The sequence below is a fragment of the Pongo abelii genome, chromosome 3 (genome assembly GCF_028885655.2).
Source record: "Pongo abelii isolate AG06213 chromosome 3, NHGRI_mPonAbe1-v2.0_pri, whole genome shotgun sequence".
NCBI classification, from domain to species: Eukaryota; Metazoa; Chordata; class Mammalia; order Primates; family Hominidae; genus Pongo; species Pongo abelii.
In genome coordinates, this window is record NC_071988.2 from 92,008,528 (window position 1) to 92,026,727 (window position 18,200).

At 42.3% G+C, this 18,200-nt stretch overlaps 2 non-coding genes across 2 annotated transcripts; one reads left to right on the forward strand and one right to left on the reverse strand.

Annotated features, from left to right (window-relative positions):
• Positions 1–2,445: 2,445 nt before the first annotated feature.
• LOC112133229 (U6 spliceosomal RNA) lies at positions 2,446–2,551 on the reverse strand. The gene has a single exon (XR_002914910.1). It is a non-coding gene; the product is annotated as a U6 spliceosomal RNA (small nuclear RNA).
• Positions 2,552–6,474: 3,923 nt separating this feature from the next.
• LOC112133178 (U6 spliceosomal RNA) lies at positions 6,475–6,583 on the forward strand. The gene has a single exon (XR_002914865.1). It is a non-coding gene; the product is annotated as a U6 spliceosomal RNA (small nuclear RNA).
• The last annotated feature ends 11,617 nt before the right edge of the window (positions 6,584–18,200 follow it).

The window sequence follows — 18,200 nt, forward strand, 5'->3', positions numbered from 1 at the left end:
AGTCTTTGCTCTGTTGCCTGGGCTCACTGCAACCTCCACCTCCCGGGTTCAAGCGATTCTCCTGCTTCAGCCTCCCGAGTATCTGGGACTACAGGCATGCGCCACCATGCCCAGCTAATTTTTGTATTTTTAGTAGAGACCAAGTTTCACCATGTTGACCAGGCTGGTCTTGAACTCCTGACTCAGGTGATCCACCCACCTCGGCCTCTCAAAGTGCTGGGATTACAGGTGTGAGCCATCACACCCAACCAGATCCTTAATTTCTAAAGAACTGAATATTCCACCTTCCGGCTACACCTGCCTTTTACTTGTATTAGGCCCCAGTAGCTGAAAATACTTATAAAGGTGGTGAAACCAGTGAAATCTTACTAAAGATAATTTAAAATTACAATGGTCATTATATGGACCATTCTAGATGAGATGAGTGATACTCGACTTTTTTTTTTTGAGACAGAGTCTCACTCTGTCAGCCAGGCTGGAGGGCAGTGGCACGATCTGGACTCACTGCAACCTCCGCTTCCCGGGTTCCAGCAATTATCATGCCTCAGCCTCCCGAATAGCTGGGATTATAGGTGCTCTCCACCACGCTGGGCTAATTTTGTATTTTTAGTAGAGATGGGGTTTCACCATGTTGGCCAAGCTGGACTCAAACTCCTGACCTCAAGCGATCCGCCCATCTCGGCCTCCCAAAGTGCTGGGATTACAGGCATGAGCCACCACGCCAGGCCAATACTCAACTTTAAGAAGTGCATTTAAGCCAGGTATGGTGGGTGGCTCATGCCTGTAATCCTAGCACTTTGGGAGGCTGAGGCGGGTGGATTGCTTGAGCTCAGGAGTTCGAGACCAGTCTGGGCAACACAGTGAAACCCTGTTTCTACAAAACTTTCAAAAATTAGCCAGGTGTGGTGGCTTGTGCCTGTAGTCCCAGCTACTCGGGAGGCTGAGGTGGGAGGATTGCTTGAACTCAGGAGGCGGAGGTTGTAGTGAGCTGAGACTATGCCACTGCACTCCAGCCTGGGCTACAGAAGGAGAGCCTGTCTCGAAAAAATAAAAAGGAAGTGCATTTAAAAATCAGGGTTCCTGGCCGGACACAGTGGCTCACACCTGTAATCCCAGCACTTTGGGAGGCTGAGGCAGGTGGTCACAAGGTCAGGAGATGGAGAACATCCTGGCTAACATGGTGAAACCCCGTCTCTACTAAAAAAATACAAAAAAATTAGCCGGGTGTGGTGGCAGGTGCCTGTGGTCCCAGCTACTCGGGAGGCTGAGGCAGGAGAATGGCGTGAACTCGGGAGGTGGAGCTTGCAGTGGGTCGAGGTCGTGCCCCTGCACTCCAGCCTGGGTGACAGAGTAAGACTCTGTCTCAAAAAAAAAATAAAATAAAATAAGGGTTCCTGCTGGGCATAGTGGCTCTGACCTGTAAGCTCAGCACTTTGCAAGGCCAAGGAGGGAGAATTACTTGGGCCCAGGAGTTCAAGACCAACCTGAGCAACATAGACCACATTTCTACAAAAACTTTGAAAAATTAGCTGGGCATGGTGACACACCCCTGTAGTTACTAGCTACTTGGGAAGCTGTGACGGGAGGATCTCTTGAGTCCAGGAATTTGAGGCTGCAGTGAGTTCTGATCGCACACCACTGTACTCTAGACTGGGCTACAGAACAAGACCTTGCCTCCAAAAGAGAAGAGAGAGAGTTCCTGAATTAGACCCACCCAGGGATGTCTATGGATATGCAGAACCTTCTAAAAAGATTTGAAATTTTTTTTTTTTTGCTTCTTTTAAAAGGCTCATTACAAAAGGCAAATGAAAAGCTTAAGTAACCAATTGATAAGAAAAATGGAAACTGCCAACCTTTTTGCTTAGTTACTATCACACCCCAAAGACAAAAAGAAAGCGGGAAAAGTGGTTTTTATAAAACTTAGTCCCTCAGAGCAAGCAGTGTTGCTTCTTTTTTCAGAGTTATCAGTGCTAGAGTCCAGACATAGAAAATGATTTGTCTGACCTATTTGTTAATGGACTCCACCCTAAACTCAGTAATCCAGTTAAGAAACAGAAGCAAAATTGAAAAGCCACCAGCCTGACTAAATTATTATCCAGAATATGGCATTCTGGCATTCAGCTAGTTTTTTTGTTTGTTTGTTTGTTTGTTTGTTTGTTTTTGAGACAGAGTCTCCCTCTGTTGCCCAGGCTAAAGATCTCAGCTCACTGCAACCTCCGCCTCCTGGGTTCAAGCGATTCTCCTGCCCCAGCCTCCTGAGTAAGCGGCTTGGACTACAGGTGCACGCCACCACATCCAGCTAAGTTTTGTATTAGTAGAGACAGGATTTCGCCATGTTGGTTGGGCTGGTCTCAAACTCCTGACCTCAAGTGATCCACCTGCCTCGGCCTCCCCAAAGTATTGGAATTACAGGCGTGAGTCTCCGCGCCCAGCTTGATTTTTTTTTTTAATACGGAATGCTTCACCAATTTGCGTGTCATCCTTGTGGAGGGGACCATGCTAATCATCTCTGTATCATTCTAATTGCAAGCACCAGATTTTTTTTTAATTTTTTATTTTTTTTTAGAACCAAGTTCTTGTTCTGTCACCCAGGTTGGAGTGCAGTGGTACAATCATAGCTCACTGCAGCCTCAAATTCCTAAGCTTAAGAGATCCTCTTGCCTCAGCCTCCCAAGTAGCTAGGACTACAAGCACACACCACCACACCTGGCTAATTTTTTTTTTAAATTTTTTGTAGACACAAAATCTTGTTACGTTGCCCAGGCTGGTCTTGAACCTCTGGCCTCAAGTGATCCTCCCACCTTGGCCTCCAAAAATGCTGGGGTTATAGGCATGAACCACCATGCCTGACCTCGTATCAGACTTTCAACCATAGTCATTTTAAGTCCACAGTTGATTCTTTTATTCTCATGCTCTTCTGAAACCTTTTTTTTTTTTTCTCTTTTTTGAAGCAGAGTCTCACTCTGTTGCCCAGGCTGGAGTGCAGTATCATGATCTTGGCTCACTGCAACCTCCACCTCCCTGACTCAAGGGATCCTCTGAGTAGCTAGGACTGCAGGTGTGCACCACTACGCCCAGCTAATTCTTTTTTTTTTTTTTTTTTTTTGTAGAGATGAGGTTTCACCATGTTGCCCAGGCTGGTCTGGAACTCCTGGGCTCAAGCTGTCTGCCTGCCTTGGCCTCCCAAAGTGCTGGGATTGCAGGTGTGAGCCGCCCACCCAGCCCTTCTGAGAGCTTTTTGCAAACAGCTGTAATCCTAAAGTGTTGTGTCTTCAAGAAGATTCATGGGAAGTGTGGCCTGGCGCAGTGGCTCACGCCTGTAATCTCAACACTTTGGGAGGCCGAGGCAGGTAGATCACCTGAGGTCATGAGTTTGAGACCAGCCTGGCCAACATGGCAAAACCCTGTCTCTACTAAAAATACAAAAATTAGCCAGACATGGTGATGTGCACCCATAATCCCAGCTACTCGAGAAGCTAAGGCAGGAAATTGCTTGAACCCGGGAGATGGAGGTTGTAGTGAGCTGAGATCATGCCACTGCACTCCAGCCTGGGCAACAGAGGGAAACTCCGAAGATTCATGGGAAGTGTTAAAGCAAACTAAATGAGAAAGACTCCGTACTTCCATATTTGAGTCCTTGGATTAACTGCAACCTAACTTAATAGGTAGACAAAATTGAAAACCTAACTTAGAAGTTATAACAATAGTGCCTATAACAATAGCTGGGTCTTAGCCAATCCCAGCACAGCCATACTTCAACCATTCATACACTGCTGGGTGTTCAGTGTTCAAATAAGGCAAATACCAACCTGTAACTAATTCAGCTGTTTCTGAGCCTCACTTCCAATTTCTGTATGTCACTTCCCTTTTTTTATCTATAAATTTGTTCTGACCACGAGACACCATTGGAGTTTCTCTGAATCTGCTGTGATTCTGGGGGCTGTCTGATTCGTGAATCATTCATTGCTCAACTAAACTCCTTTAAACTTAATTCCGCTGACTTTTTCTTTTAACAGAAGGATAGAGAGGACTCTGACAAATAAATGTAGGTCTCTGATAACTTTAAGATCATACCACTGGTCTAGGTAGAAATTTCCAGAAATCTAAAGTAGAAACTTATGGGTTCGTGAGCTGCTAACCAAGATCAAGCAGAACAAAAATTAATTACGTGGGATTAAATAAACTGATTAAGAAGAATTATGGGTTTTTACAGCATTTTTATTCGAAATATTGCAGGTTTTTTGTTTGTTTGTTTGCTTGCTTTTGAGACGGAGTCTCGCTCTGTCGCCAGGCTAGATGGAGTACAGTGGCGGGAACTCGGCTCACTGCAACCTCTGCCTCCCAGGTTCAAGTGATTCTCCTGCTTCAGCCTCCCGAGTAGCTGGGACTACAGGCGCATGCCACCATGCCCAACTAATTTTTTTGTATTTTAATAGAGACGGTGTTTCACCATGTTGGCCAGGATGGTCTCAATCTCTTGACCTCGTGATCCGCCCGCCTCGGCCTCCCAAAATGCTGTGATTACAGGCGTGAGCCACTGCGCCTGGCCATATTGCAGGTTTTTTAATATTTTGTTTTTCAGATTTAAGACAACTCTTTCTTTTAAGCTATCTGTAACTTACAGCAATTTGGCAAAGTATATTTTTGTGAACAAAAATTGAAACATTTACTTTCAGTACCTACCTGATCCCTCCAGAATTTAGAAATATTCATGAAAATTTTTATTTTCGTGGCAATATAGTTATTTTCATAGTTACGTTCAATAAGAATCTGCTCAGTTAAAAAAAAAAAAAAGAATCTGCTCAGTTTTCTCAAAATAAAATTGGAAATATCAGTTATATTTTTTCACTGGGATACCGTATTTGACAAGTGCATAGAATTAATCTACAGGTACTGTAGACAAAGTCTAAAGTATGCTTTGGTTTGGCTTCATAGCCTCAAGAGGTTGTTAATAATCCAATCCGTTGGATTTGATTTCCTATCAAAAGTTCCAGCAAAGCAAAGTTTAATAGAGCCTACGTGGTCAATTGTTATTCTTGCTGTACTTGTATAAATAAACAGCCTAAGTTTGATGAGACCAAACTTATTTTGCAAACAAATGAGTTTTACTCTGATTATCTTTGGTAGAAATGGGGGTGACTGTAGAGCAGGAGTCCCCAACCCCTGGCTCCCCTGTTAAAAACCGGGCCACACAGCAGGAGGTGAGCAACCGGGCCACACAGCAGGAGATGAGCCGCAGACAAGCGAGCATTACCGCCTGAGCTCCACCTCCATCAGATCAGCAGCAGCATTAAATTCTCACAGGAGGCCGGGCGCGGTGGCTCACGCCTGTAGTCCCAGCACTTTGGGAGGCCAAGGTGGGAGGATTGAGGTCAGGAGTTCAAGACCAGCCTCGCCAACATGGTGAAACCCCGTCTCTACTAAAAATCCAAAAATTAGCTGGGTATGGCGGCGCACACCTATAATCCCAGATACTTAGGAGGCTGAGGCCGGAGAATCCCTTGAACCCCGGAGGCAGAAGTTGCAGTGAGCCAAGATCATATCACTGCACTCCAGCCTGGGTGACAGAGTGAGACTCCGTCTCAAAAACAAAAAATCCTCATAGAAGTGGGAACCCTATAGTGAACTTCACATGCGAGGGATCTAGGTTTCTTGCTCCTCATGAGAATCTAATGCTTGATGATCTGAGGTGGAAGTTTCATCCCGAAACTATCCCTTCCACCTCCACCCTGGTCTATGGAAAAATTGTCTTCCACAAAAAGGATGGAGACCACTGCTATTGGGAGAAAGACTATGTTTCTGAGGAAAGCTATAGCATACCTGTTAATAGGGTATACCCCTGTTCCTTGTTATCAAGTTTTTATTATCTACCTGTAGACTAGACTAGATTCTGAATTCTTCTAGTTTCCTCCAATATGTGGTTACGGCTCTCCAACTAAAAATAAGAACTACTCTGTTCCTGAAGCCCTATAAGCAGAAGCTGGACAACTCAATGTAAATTTCAAAGGACAAGTCTTATTACTGATGTGTGGGCCAAATAGAGATTTCACCAAAATGCATGATGCCATAACCAGAGACAATCAAACTGCAAATCAAGATGAGAAGCTGGGCTGGGCCCGGTGGTTTACACCTCTAATCTCAACACTCTGGGAGGCTGAGGTAGGCAGATCACTTGAGGTTAGGAGTTCGAGACCAGCCTGGCCAACATCTCAGCTCACTGCAACCTTTGCCTCTCAGGTTCAAGTGATTCTCCTGCCTCAGCCTCCCAAGTAGCTGGGACTACAGGCACCCGCCACCACGCCTGGCTAATTTTTTGTATTTTTAGTAGACACAGGGTTTCACCATGTTGGCCAGGCTGATCTCAAACTCGCGACCTCAGGTGATCCGCCCACCTCAGCCTCCCAAAGTGCTGGGATTACAAGTGTGAGCCACCATGCCCAGCCTCATGATCTGTTTTATAAAGTAAGACTTCTAGTGCTCGGCTTCAGAAGCACATATGCTAAAACAATGAACGATACAGAGAAGATTAGCATGGCCCCTGCACAAGGATGACATGCAAATTCGTGAAGCGTTCCATATTTTTAAAAAAAAGACTTCTAGATCCACTTGTTTTCACTTCCTGCCTTAATTTATCCCAGTCATGGGATGCTAGATTACCTACTAGCTGAACAGGAAGGAGTCTGTGTAGTTGCTGATACTTCTTGTTGCACACAGGTAAATATATCAAGTATTGTAGAGACTCAGTTATTAAAAATTAACGCCTACTTGGTTAAAACAGGCAGACTCCTCATCTAGCTCATTCTTAGATCTGTTTGATTTTAGTTGCTTTAGTTCATGGAGACCCTGGGTAAGAAGCATACTCCAAATTTTTGGTATTATCCTCCTGATGATCACAATATTAGTCTTCCTGGTACACAGTATCCTCTCAAAAAGTCTTAAATATCTACATGCAGCTATCTGCTGAATGCTAAACGGTCTTTTGGGCTGGAATGAAGAAAACTTAAACAAACACATGATAAGAAAGACAACGTAACCCATGAATGATGTATGGAGAGCGCACCCCAAAATGATGGTGACTGTTAGATTGTATTGATGCCCTAAGTCTTGGTCACACTCTCACCTATTCGAGAGACCCGACAAAAAGAGGGGAATTGTTCAATACAATTATATCTCTTTAGGCTCAACAGACCAAATCAAAATGGAGTTACTTGTCCTGAAGTTCCATACCACCAAACTGAAACTAAGTTGTTTATGTGACACTTCGAGGTAGCAGGAGTTAATAGGCAAATCCCTAAATAGTCTAGTTTTATCTGCCTTGATAAAGTCCCTTCTGCTTTGACCTTTACAGGGAAAGTAGCTTTGAAATGACCAATCTGCTTTTTGTTCTGTTTCTGATTTCCTCAGCCCATTTCTTTTTTTTTTTTTTTTTTTTTTGAGACAGAATATCACTCTGTTGCTCAGGCTGGAGTGCAGTGGCACAATCTCAGCTCACTGCAGCCTCCACTTCTCAGGTTTGAGCGATTCTCCTGCTTCAGCCTCCCGAGTAGCTGGAATTACAGGCACATGCCCAGCTAATTTTTGTGTCTTTAGTAGAGACAGGGTTTTGCCATGTTGACCTGGCTGGTCTCAAACTCCTGACCTCCAGTGATCCACCCTCCTTGGCCTCCCAAAGTGCTGGAATTACAAATGTGAGCCACCATGCCCGGCCTCCTCAGCTTATTTCTCTCTATAAAGCCAAACTCCTTTGCTCAGCTCATTGGAGCAAAGGAGTTTGGTTTTACAGAATGAGTCACACACACACAAAAAGCCAATTAAGATCTTTAAACTAAATTTATTGTAATTTTGACTTTTGAAAGGAGTAACACCTAAGCATTAAAACAGTTTTAATTTTTAGTTAGAGGAAGTTGGGGAGAGTACAAAGGAGAAAAGAAACTAACTTTGAACAATTATTCATTTATCTAACAAACATTTATTAAGTACTTTTTGTGTTCCAGGCACTGTGCTATGCCCTGTGAATTCAGGGATATAATATGTTTTCAGATTAGATATCAAAGTATTGTTTAAATACAGGCATACCTCATTTTATTGTGTTTCGCTTTATTGCAGTAAAAAGTAGTGTATGTTCTGACTGCTCCATTGAGTGGCCGTTTCTCTGTCTGTCTCCCTTTCCTCGGGCCTCCTTATTTCCTGCAACACAGTGATATCGGAATTAGGCCAGTTAATTACCCTACAGTGGCCTCTAAGTGTTCAAATGAAAGGAGGAGTCATACATCTCTTACTTTAAATTAAAAGCTAGAAACAATTAAGCTTATTGAGGAAGCGGGCATGTCAAAAGCTGAGACAGGCCGAAAGCTAAGCCTCTTGCATCAGTTAGCCAAGCTGTGAATTCAAAGGAAAAGTTCTTGAAGAAAATTAGAAGTATTACTCCAGTGAACAGATGAATGATTTAAAAAAAAAAAAGCAAAACAGCTTTATTGTTGATATGGGGAAAGTTTGAGTGGTCTGGATAGAAGATCAAACCAGTCACAACATTCCCTTAAGCCAAAGCCTAATCCAGAGGAAGGCCTTAACTCTCTTCAGTTCTATAAAGGCTAAGAGAGGTTGGAAAGATGCAGAAGAAAAGTTTGAAGCTAGGCAGAGGTGGTTCATGAGGCTTAAGGAAAGAAGTTGTCTCTATCATGTAAAAGTGCAAGGTGAAGCAGCAAGTGCTGATGGAGAAGCTGTAGCAAGCTATCCAGAAGATCTAGCATAATAATCAATGAAGATGAACCCACTTAACAGATTTCCACTGTAGACTTGTAGATGAAACAGCCTTATATGGGAAGAAGATGACATCCAGGACTTTCATTGCTAGAAATGAGAAGTCACTGCCTGGCTTCAAAGCTTCAAGGGACATGCTGACTCTTGTTAGGGGCTAATGCAGCTGGTGATTTCAAGTTGAAGCCAATGTTCATTTACCATTCTGAAAATCCTCGGGCCCTGAAGAATTATGCTAAATGTATTCTGCCTGTGCTCTATAAATGAAGCCGCAAAGCTTGAATGACAGCACATCTGTTTACAGCATGGTTTACTGAACATTTTAAGCCCACTGTTGAGATCTGTTGCTTGGGAAAAAAGTTTCCTTTCAAAATATTACTGCTCCTTGACAATGCACCTGGTTACCCAACAGCTCTAATGGAGATGTACAAGGAGACGAATGTTGTTTTCATGCCTACTCACATAATACTTATTCTACAGCTCATGGATCAAGGAGTAACTTAGATTTTCAAGTCTTAGTAGTTAAGAAATACATTTTGTAAGGCTATAGCTGCCATAAACGTGATTCCTTTGATGGATCTGTGCAAAGTACATTGAAAACCTTCTGGAAAGGATCCACCATTCGAGATGCCTTTAGGAACATTTGTGATTCATGGGAGCAGGTCAAAATATCAGTGTTAACAGGAATTTGGAAGAACTTGGTTCCAAACACTTATGGACAATTTTGAGGAGTTTAAGTCTTTAGTGAAGAAAGTAACTGCAAAGATGGTGGAAACGGAACTAGAATCAGAAGTGGAGCCTGAAGATGTGAATGAATTGCTACAACCTCATGATCCAACTTGAATGGATAAGGAGTAGTTTCTTAAAGATGAGCAAATAAAGTGTTTTTTTGAGGATTCTATCTCAAGAAACCGCAGCCTCTGGTGAAGATACTGTGAACATTGTTGAAATGACAATAAAGGATTTAGAATATTACATATAAAATAAATAAATAGGAAAAAATAGAATATTACATGAACTTAGTTGATAAAGCAGTGGTAAGAGTTTAAGAGGATTGACTCCAATTTTGAAAGAAATTCCACTGTATGTAAAAGGCTATCAAACAGCATTGCATAAAGGACAGATCTTTCATGTATGAAACAGCGTCAGTGTAGCAAACTTCATTGTTGTCCTATCTTGAGAATTTGCTGGCTGGGCACAGTGGCTCATGCCTGTAATCCCAGCACTTTGGGAGGCTGAGGTGGGTGGATCACGAGGTCACGAGATCGAGACCAGCCTGACCAACATGGTGAAAACCCCGTCTCTACTAAAAATAGAAAAATTAGCTGGGCATGGTGGCACACACCTGTAATCCCAGCTACTCGGGAGGCTGAGGCAGGAGAATTGCTTGAACCTGGGAAGCGGAGGTTGCAGCGAGCTGAGATTGCGCCACTGCACTCCAGCCTGGTGACGGAGCGAGACTCTGTCTCAAAAAAAAAAAAAAAAAAAAAGAATTTGCCTCAGCCACCCCAGCCTTCAGCAACCACCATTCTGATGAGTCAGCAGCCATCAACATCAAAGATAAGACCCTCTACCAGCAAAAAGATTATGACTCACTGAAGGGTCAGATAATTGTTAGCATTCATTAGCAATAAAATATTCTTTAATGAAGTTACTTTTTTATGCATATGCTATTTTGTACACTTAGTAAACCATAGTATAGTATAAACATAATTTTTATATGCACTGGAAACCAAAAAATGTGTGTAATTCACTTTATTGCGATATTCACTTTATTGCAATATTCACTTTATTGCAGTGATCTGGAACCAAACTTGCAATATCTGCATGGTATGCCTATATATGTATGTCTAGATTTAACTTATGAAACGCCAGGTTTTAAAAATTGTGTTACTGGCTGGGTGCGGTGGCTCACGCCTGTAATCCCAGCACTTTGGGAGGCCGAGGTGGGTGGATCACCTGAGGTCAGGAGTTTGAGACCAGCCTGCCAAACATGGTGAAACCTCGTCTCTACTAAAAATACAAAATTAGCCGGGCATGGTGGTGGGCGCCTGTAATCCCAGCTACTTGGGAGACTGAGGCAGGAGAATTGCTTGAACCTGGGAGGCGGAGGTTGCAGTGAGCCGAGATCGCTCCATTGTATTCTAGCCTGGACAACAAGAGCGAAACTCTGTCTCAAAAAAAAAAAATTGTGTTGTTATTATTATTTTATTTATTTATTTTTGAGACAGAGTCTCGCTCTTTCACCTAGGCTGGAGTGCAGTGGCACAATCTCGTCTCACTGCAACCTCTGCCTCGTGGGTTCAAATGATTCTCTTGCTTAGCCTCCCTAGTAGCTGGAATTACAGGTGCACGCCACCATGCCTGGCTAATTTTTGTATTTTTAGTACAGACGGGGTTTCACCATGTTGGCCAGGCTGGTCTCTAACTTTTGACCTCAAGTAATCCGCCTGCCTCGGCCTCCCAAAGTGCTAGGATTACAGGCCTAAGCCACTGTGCCCAGCCGGTGTTATTATTGTTTTAAGCCCAGATAGCCATAATTAACCTTCTTTAGTGCTAGTTATTTAATTTTTTATTATGGAAGTGAAAAGGCTCTCTTGGACAGAAGTCTTCCATTGAGAGACAATTTTTGACTTAGTATGGTAGCAATGGAGATGAAGAGAAGAGGAAAGATTTGTGAAATTTTTTTTCAGAGGTAGAATCAACAGGACTTGGGGCTTGTTTGAGGGGGTAGTGTTTCCTGTTATTTTACTCTCGTTTGGAGTTGGGTGGAGTGGATAGGGATGACTTTTCATTTCCAGGAAAGTTTAGAACAAACAGATATACTGGAAGCAAACCAACCCCATTTTGTGTTAAATTCAATTTGTGTTAAACCAGAGAAGTCTGCCCTGGAACTATTCATTTGAGAGTTGTCAGTATAAATGAAGTTGTCGGTTTAGATGAGATGGCCTAATACCAAGTTTAGAGTAAGAAGAGAAAAAGGCCTAGAAACCAGACTTGAGGTACTCAAGCATTTAATGCCCTATGGAGGGCTGGCCATGGTGGCTAACGCCTGTAATCCTAGCACTTTAGGAGGCTGAGGCAGGTGGACTGCTTAAGCCCAGGAGTTCGAGACTAGCCTGGGCAACATGGTGAAACCCTGTCTCTACAAAAAATACAAAAATTAGCCAAGTGGTGGCATACACCTGTGGTCCCAGCTACTAGGGAGGTTGAGGTGGGAGGATCACCTGAGCCCAGGAGATGGAGGTTGCAGTGAATTGAGATCATGCCACTGCACTCCAGCCTGGGCAATAGAGTGACACCCTGTCTCAAAATAGTAATAATAATAATAATAATAATAATAATTGAGGCCGGACATGGTGGCTCATGCCTGTAATCCCAGCATGTTGGGAGGCTGAGGCGGGCAGATCACCTGAGGCCAGGAGCTCAAGACCAGCCTTGCTAACATGGTGAAACACTATCTCTACTAAAAATACAAAAAATTAGCCAGGCATGGTGGCGAGCGCCTGTATTCCCAGCTACTCGAGAGGTTGAGGCAGGAGAATCAGGAGGCGGAGGCTGCAGTGAGCCGAGATGGTGCCATTGTACCCCAGCCTGGGCAACAAAAGCAAAACTCTGTCTCAAAAACAAACAAACAAAAAACCCCACAAATAATTAATAATGCCCTGTGGAGGACATTATTCTCGGAGTAGTGATAGCAGAAACCAGAATAAAACAGAGGTGAGGAAATGGAGATGGAAGTAGAAAAAAATAAAAGTTTGATTTTGTAAATGCAGAAAGGGATAAGGCAGTAAAGGAAACATAGGTCTATTGTGAATTTTGTTTTACTTCGTTTGGATTAGTTTGTATTAAATTTGGTGAGATGAGAGCATTGTTGAAGTGGTGTTGGGAAGGGTTCAGTTGATGAGGACCAAGTAATGAGGAGAAATAAGCATAATTGATGTGTGGTTTCCCAGAAAGGTGGAAAAGGACAGCATCAAAACTCAGTTGACAGAGGTTGGCTTTAAATAGGAGAGAACTACTCCACCTTCTCTATAACAACTTAATCCTAAAACATGTCCTTATTATAGTACTATATACAGAGTACCACTGACAGGTTGTCAGCCTTCTTCTCTGACAGTTTCTGAGGTAGAGCTAGTCTAAATTGGTAGAAACACTCTAGATTTAGGGGACTGTAAGGAGAAGGAAGGAAAGAAACAATCACCTCCCATCTTTAGGAAAGAATGTTCAGAAGGCGCACTCAAAGCTCTAAAGGGCACATTATCATGAGCTAGAAGACGAGCTGGAAGGGGATAATTGTTCTGATTAGTAATAAATAAGTAGGGACTCATTTTATTGTCCGTGCCCCTTAATTCTTAGAGGTGAACATACTTTTCTTCTGATATGCAATGAGGCTGAGTTCATCTCAAAGGGTCCCACCCCACAGCCTTCTTTGCATTGGAAAGAAACAAAAAATCATGAACCCATAGATGTCAATAAGCCTAGGGTGGCAAAAGGAAAAGGAATTGAAGTCAAGTACCATAAATAAATGGTGCCCATTTGTGTAATCTGTGACTAAGGTGCTATTCATCATCCAAGATTAAAGGAAAAAGTTTATTAGGTTGAGTAGATACAAGAGAAGTTCAGGAATTGAGGCTACCAGTTATTTCCAAGGAAAGACAAAGAGGAGCATTTTCTCACCACTATCACTGCCCATTCTTTTATCTGACAAGAAAATGGATCCACTTGGAGCCACAAATTCAAAATTTGTCTTTTGCTGCAGTGATGTTTTTCTTAGGTTAGCTTTGTCAGTTGGGCTATATTCATGGTTAACAAGTCCATGCCAACCAATTTTTATCTTTCTCCCATAGACTGTATTTGGAAAACTCTTCTATGAGAGAATAAAATGTACCTATTTATGATGGACACATGACAGATGAATATAGCTCTAAATACTGCAACTTTTTCATTTGTTAAAATTTGCTTGTTAAAATAGGTCTCTGGGAAAGAGTAAGCTGATTAGTTATTGAAATGAAATGTTCTATCAAGAAATAGTAACTGCAATCAAAATGAAAGGATTATTTCATATTAATAGCACATTTTTCCCCATGGCAAATGTTTAAAAATGAACAAGACGGGAAATGTGAACGGCATTCCTGAGAGAGTTCTCAGAATACAATGTCGACATGATTATGACAAGGAATTGATTTACTCCAGGTAGATGAGGCAGTCACAAAACAGAATTTTCTATGAATGCTAAGTCGGTACTACTCTGACTAAATGTTCACACTGAGGACATTTAGAAAGTGGAACCATAGACTATGGCATCTTCTGGCATACTTACTAAGATAAGGTGGTAGGTTTTTGTTTTTGTTTTTGTTGTTTACTATCCAGATACTGAGAAGTAGTGGCATCAGCTAGTTTTTCCTAAGATGGCAAAAGATAGAGTGTAACCAGAGCCCAAGGTACAGAGCATTCACTGACACACACAAGATACAAAATATCCCTGAACTCTTTCATAAAAGGCATCATTCTGAATAATCACCTCTCTCTTTTTTTGAGAGAGAGTCTCACTCTGTCATCCAAGCTGGAGTGCAGTGGTACAATCTTGGCTCACTGCAACCTCTGCCTCCCAGGTTCAAGCGATTCTCATGCCTCAGCCTCCTTAGTAGCTGGGATTACAGGCCCACACCACCACACCCGGCTACTTTTTTGTATTTTAGTAGAGACGGAGTTTCACCTTGTTACCTAGGCTGGTCTTGAACTCCTGAGCTCAGGCAATCCGCCCTTCTCAGCCTCCCAAAGTGTTAGGATTACAGGCATGACCCCGCGCACCTGGCCTAATCACGTCTTTTAAATAGGAAACACATGAACATAGTATAAAAAGAAAAAAGCGAAACTGCAAAATTATATATGCATACATGTACATGCATGTGCATGCATGCACATACACGTAGAATATGGCTTGCCTCTAACAACAGTCCTCTAGTTATCCCATTCTCCTCGAAGATACTGTTACCGGTTTCTTGCATATTCCTTCAGATATGATCTGTGCCATGTTTCATCACTTTTAAACTTGGTAATTCTGCTGTATTTGGGATTTTGACAAGTTTTCTACTGTGAAAGGATATTCGGAAGCCAGTGTGTTCCTAAATTGAGAGCAAAAGGAAAAGGAAGCACAATAGACAAAGAGAGACTGTGTCACAGGAAACAAGGACATTAGGAAAAAAGGCATGAAGGGGCCGGGTGCGGTGGCTCATGCCTGTAATCCCAACACTTTGGGAGGCCAAGACGGGCAGATCACAAGGTCAACAAATGGAGACCATCCTGGCCAACATGGTGAAACCCTGTATCTACTAAAAATGCAAAAATTAGCTGGGCGTGGTGGCACGCACCTGTAGTCCCAGCTATTCAAAAGGCTGAGGCAGAAGAATCGCTTGAACCTGGGAGGCGGAGGTTGCAGTGAGCTGAGATTGTGCCACTGCACTCCAGCCTGGGTGACAGAGCAAGACTCCATCGCAAAAAAAAAAAAAAAAAGAAAAGAAAAGAAAAAAGACATGAAGGGAAAGGTAAATTGGCTATGATATTTGGAATAATTTCTCCCCTTCTTTAACACCATGACTTAGGAAAAACATAAGACTTCGGAGTCAGACACTTTGATAAAATCCTAGCTATGTCACTGTCTAGCTATATGGTGATATTGGTCAAGCTATTTATCTCTCTGAGCTTTGTTTTCCTAACTTATAAAAATGGAGATAATATTAGTTTCTTCCTATGTGCTAGGTATCTCACCAGCTTGTATTTGGTAGAGCTAGTGAGCTACCTGACACATAGGAAGAACCAAATAGCTCTATTTGGTAGAGTACATAGGAAGGTGATTTTGTAAATGCGGAAAGTGATAAGGCAGTAAAGGCAATATAGGTAAATATAGCACATAGCTCTACCAAATAGAAGAATCTAATAAGTGGTGACTATTATTTTCTTAGATATTGTTTAAAGGAAATGGTATTTGTATTTGTATGTTTTCCCACTCCAATTCTACCTGAATATTTATTTGTTTTAACCTGTCTTGGTTCTGAAAGGATTTAAGGCAGCTGACTCCTGGGAAAATAAATTTTCTTTGGAAAAAAAATTCTGTGAAAAGGCCAGGCATGGTGGCTCACGCCTGTAATCCCAGTGCTTTGGAAAGCCGAGGTGGGCAGATCACCTGAGGTCAGGAGTTTGAGACCAGCCTGGCTGGTGAAACTTCATCTCTACTAAAAAATACAAAAATTAGCTGGGTGTGGTTGTGGGTGCCTGTAATCCCAGCTACTTGGGAGGCTGAGGCACAAGAATCGCTTGAACCCAGGAGATGGAAGTTGCAGTGAACCAAGATTGCGCCATTGCATTACAGCCTGGACGACAAGAGTGAAACTCCGTCTCAAAAAAAAAAAGAAAAAAAATTATGTGGAAAAAGGAAACACTAAGCTGCAAGTTAAGCTCTGAGAGGCCTCTTGAAGCATATCCTAGGGTCTAGAGCAGAATATACCCTACTGATCTGAAGGACATCAGAGGAATGAGAATTATCACTGTGAAAAGATCTTGGAGGTGCTTATTTCTTATGTACCACATTTAATAAGTACAGTGTTAGTTCCCCACTACATTTGAAACCAGGCTCCATATCGTAATGATTGGTTCTTGAAAATTGGTTCTTGAAGAAATTAATAAAGAAACGAAATGAAGGAGGGACTCCTGTCCCAGGCAGAGGGAACAGTTTTTGCAAAACCCCAGAGGCAGGAAGACTTGGAGAATTCAAGGAATTGCAGATGGTTTATAGCAGGAATACTAACATAATGAGAATTTTGGAAAGTCTGATGGAAATGAGAGCATTGAAAAGGTTTGGGTGCACTGGGTGAATGCATCTTAAGGAACTTGAACTGTATCTGGAAGAAGACAGGGTGCCCACTGAAATAGAAGGTAACATAAACACATTTAAATTGAGAAATTCAACTCTGTGCTGAACATGGGGTGGCTCTTGCCTACAATCCCAGCACTTTGGCAGGCCGAGGCAGGAGGATCGTTTGAGCCCAGGAGTTTGAGACCAGTCTGGGCAACATAGAAAGACCAATCTCTACAAAAAATGAAATAATTAGCCGGGTGTGGTGGCACATGCCTGTAGTCCCAGCTACTAAGGAGGCTGAGGTGGGAGGATTGCTTGAGCCCAGGAGGTCAGGGGTACAGTGAGCTATGATCAACTGCACTCCAGCTTGAGTGACAGAGTGAGACCTATCTCAAGGAAAATAAATAAATAAATTTAACTCTGGCAATAATTTGAAGGAGGGATTGTAGGAAGACAAGAGACCAGAGTTGATTAGGGAACTAATGCAATAATTCATAGGAGAAAAGAGCAGAGCCTGGGCCAAGAGAGCAATTTCAAGAGCTGTTTGGACTCCTGTGGAAATCCTACTCTCCTGAAAAGGGTCCTTTCTAAGTCTTATGGTAACCTTGGGCAGGAACTCCCAGGTACAGGTCAAACTGAAGCAGCCAACAGACATGCATCAAAAGTAAAGGCTTTATTCCTACTTGTCATCAACTGGAGAAATGCCTAATCAAAAAAATAACTTTTGCTATGTCAGAGGACCATAAAGTCTTTGGGACAGAAAAAAATATTAAGGATTATTTAAAGATTCAAATCCAATGTTTAATCTTCTTTAAAATGTCCCTGCTAAATTAGGATCCAGACTGTGTTGAATAATTCCAGTGAGAGCAATCCTCTATTCTTGAAAAAAAAAAACTTTCTCACGTATGTTCTAATTTAAAAAGGAAGAAGAAAAAAAGAAAACCAGGAAATTTTGTTCAATAGGGACTTGCAAGTTAAGATTCCAGGTGCCATCCAGATTTTCCATGGACTTCCTTTGTGCTGTCTTCCTGAAATTCATTTCTGTATAATGATGCATATGTAGGACTGACTTTATGGATAGGTAAAAAGAAGCTATTCCCTAAGTAATGTCATTTGTGGGACCAGGAAGCAAAGCCTTTCCTCCCTCAACCACCCCCACCCCAAGCTGTCATAGAGTCTCAAATCCCACCATTAGCATTTCTGAAGAAATAGCACATTAAATGAAGCCACACTAGGGTGTTAACAACATATCAGATAGATTTTGTCCTGACATTGGGGACCATGGGAAATACAGAACCACTAGCAAAGGAGAAAGCACTAAAAATAGAGAAGAGGGAGGCAACACTAAGGCAAGGTGAACCAGAGATTTCCAGCAGTCCACAGGCTCTCCAGCAGTCCACAGACAGAGAGCCTTGGTTGATTACATAAGAAGGACCTGGAATTTGTTCAAAATACTGTTTTTAGGATTCCTCCTTGTATTATTTGTCACAATAGGTCTGGGGTGGATTCCTGGGTGATTTCGATGTGCAGCTAAGTTCAGAAACTGTTAACTATGAAGCCACATAAAAAGAAACAAACATCAACA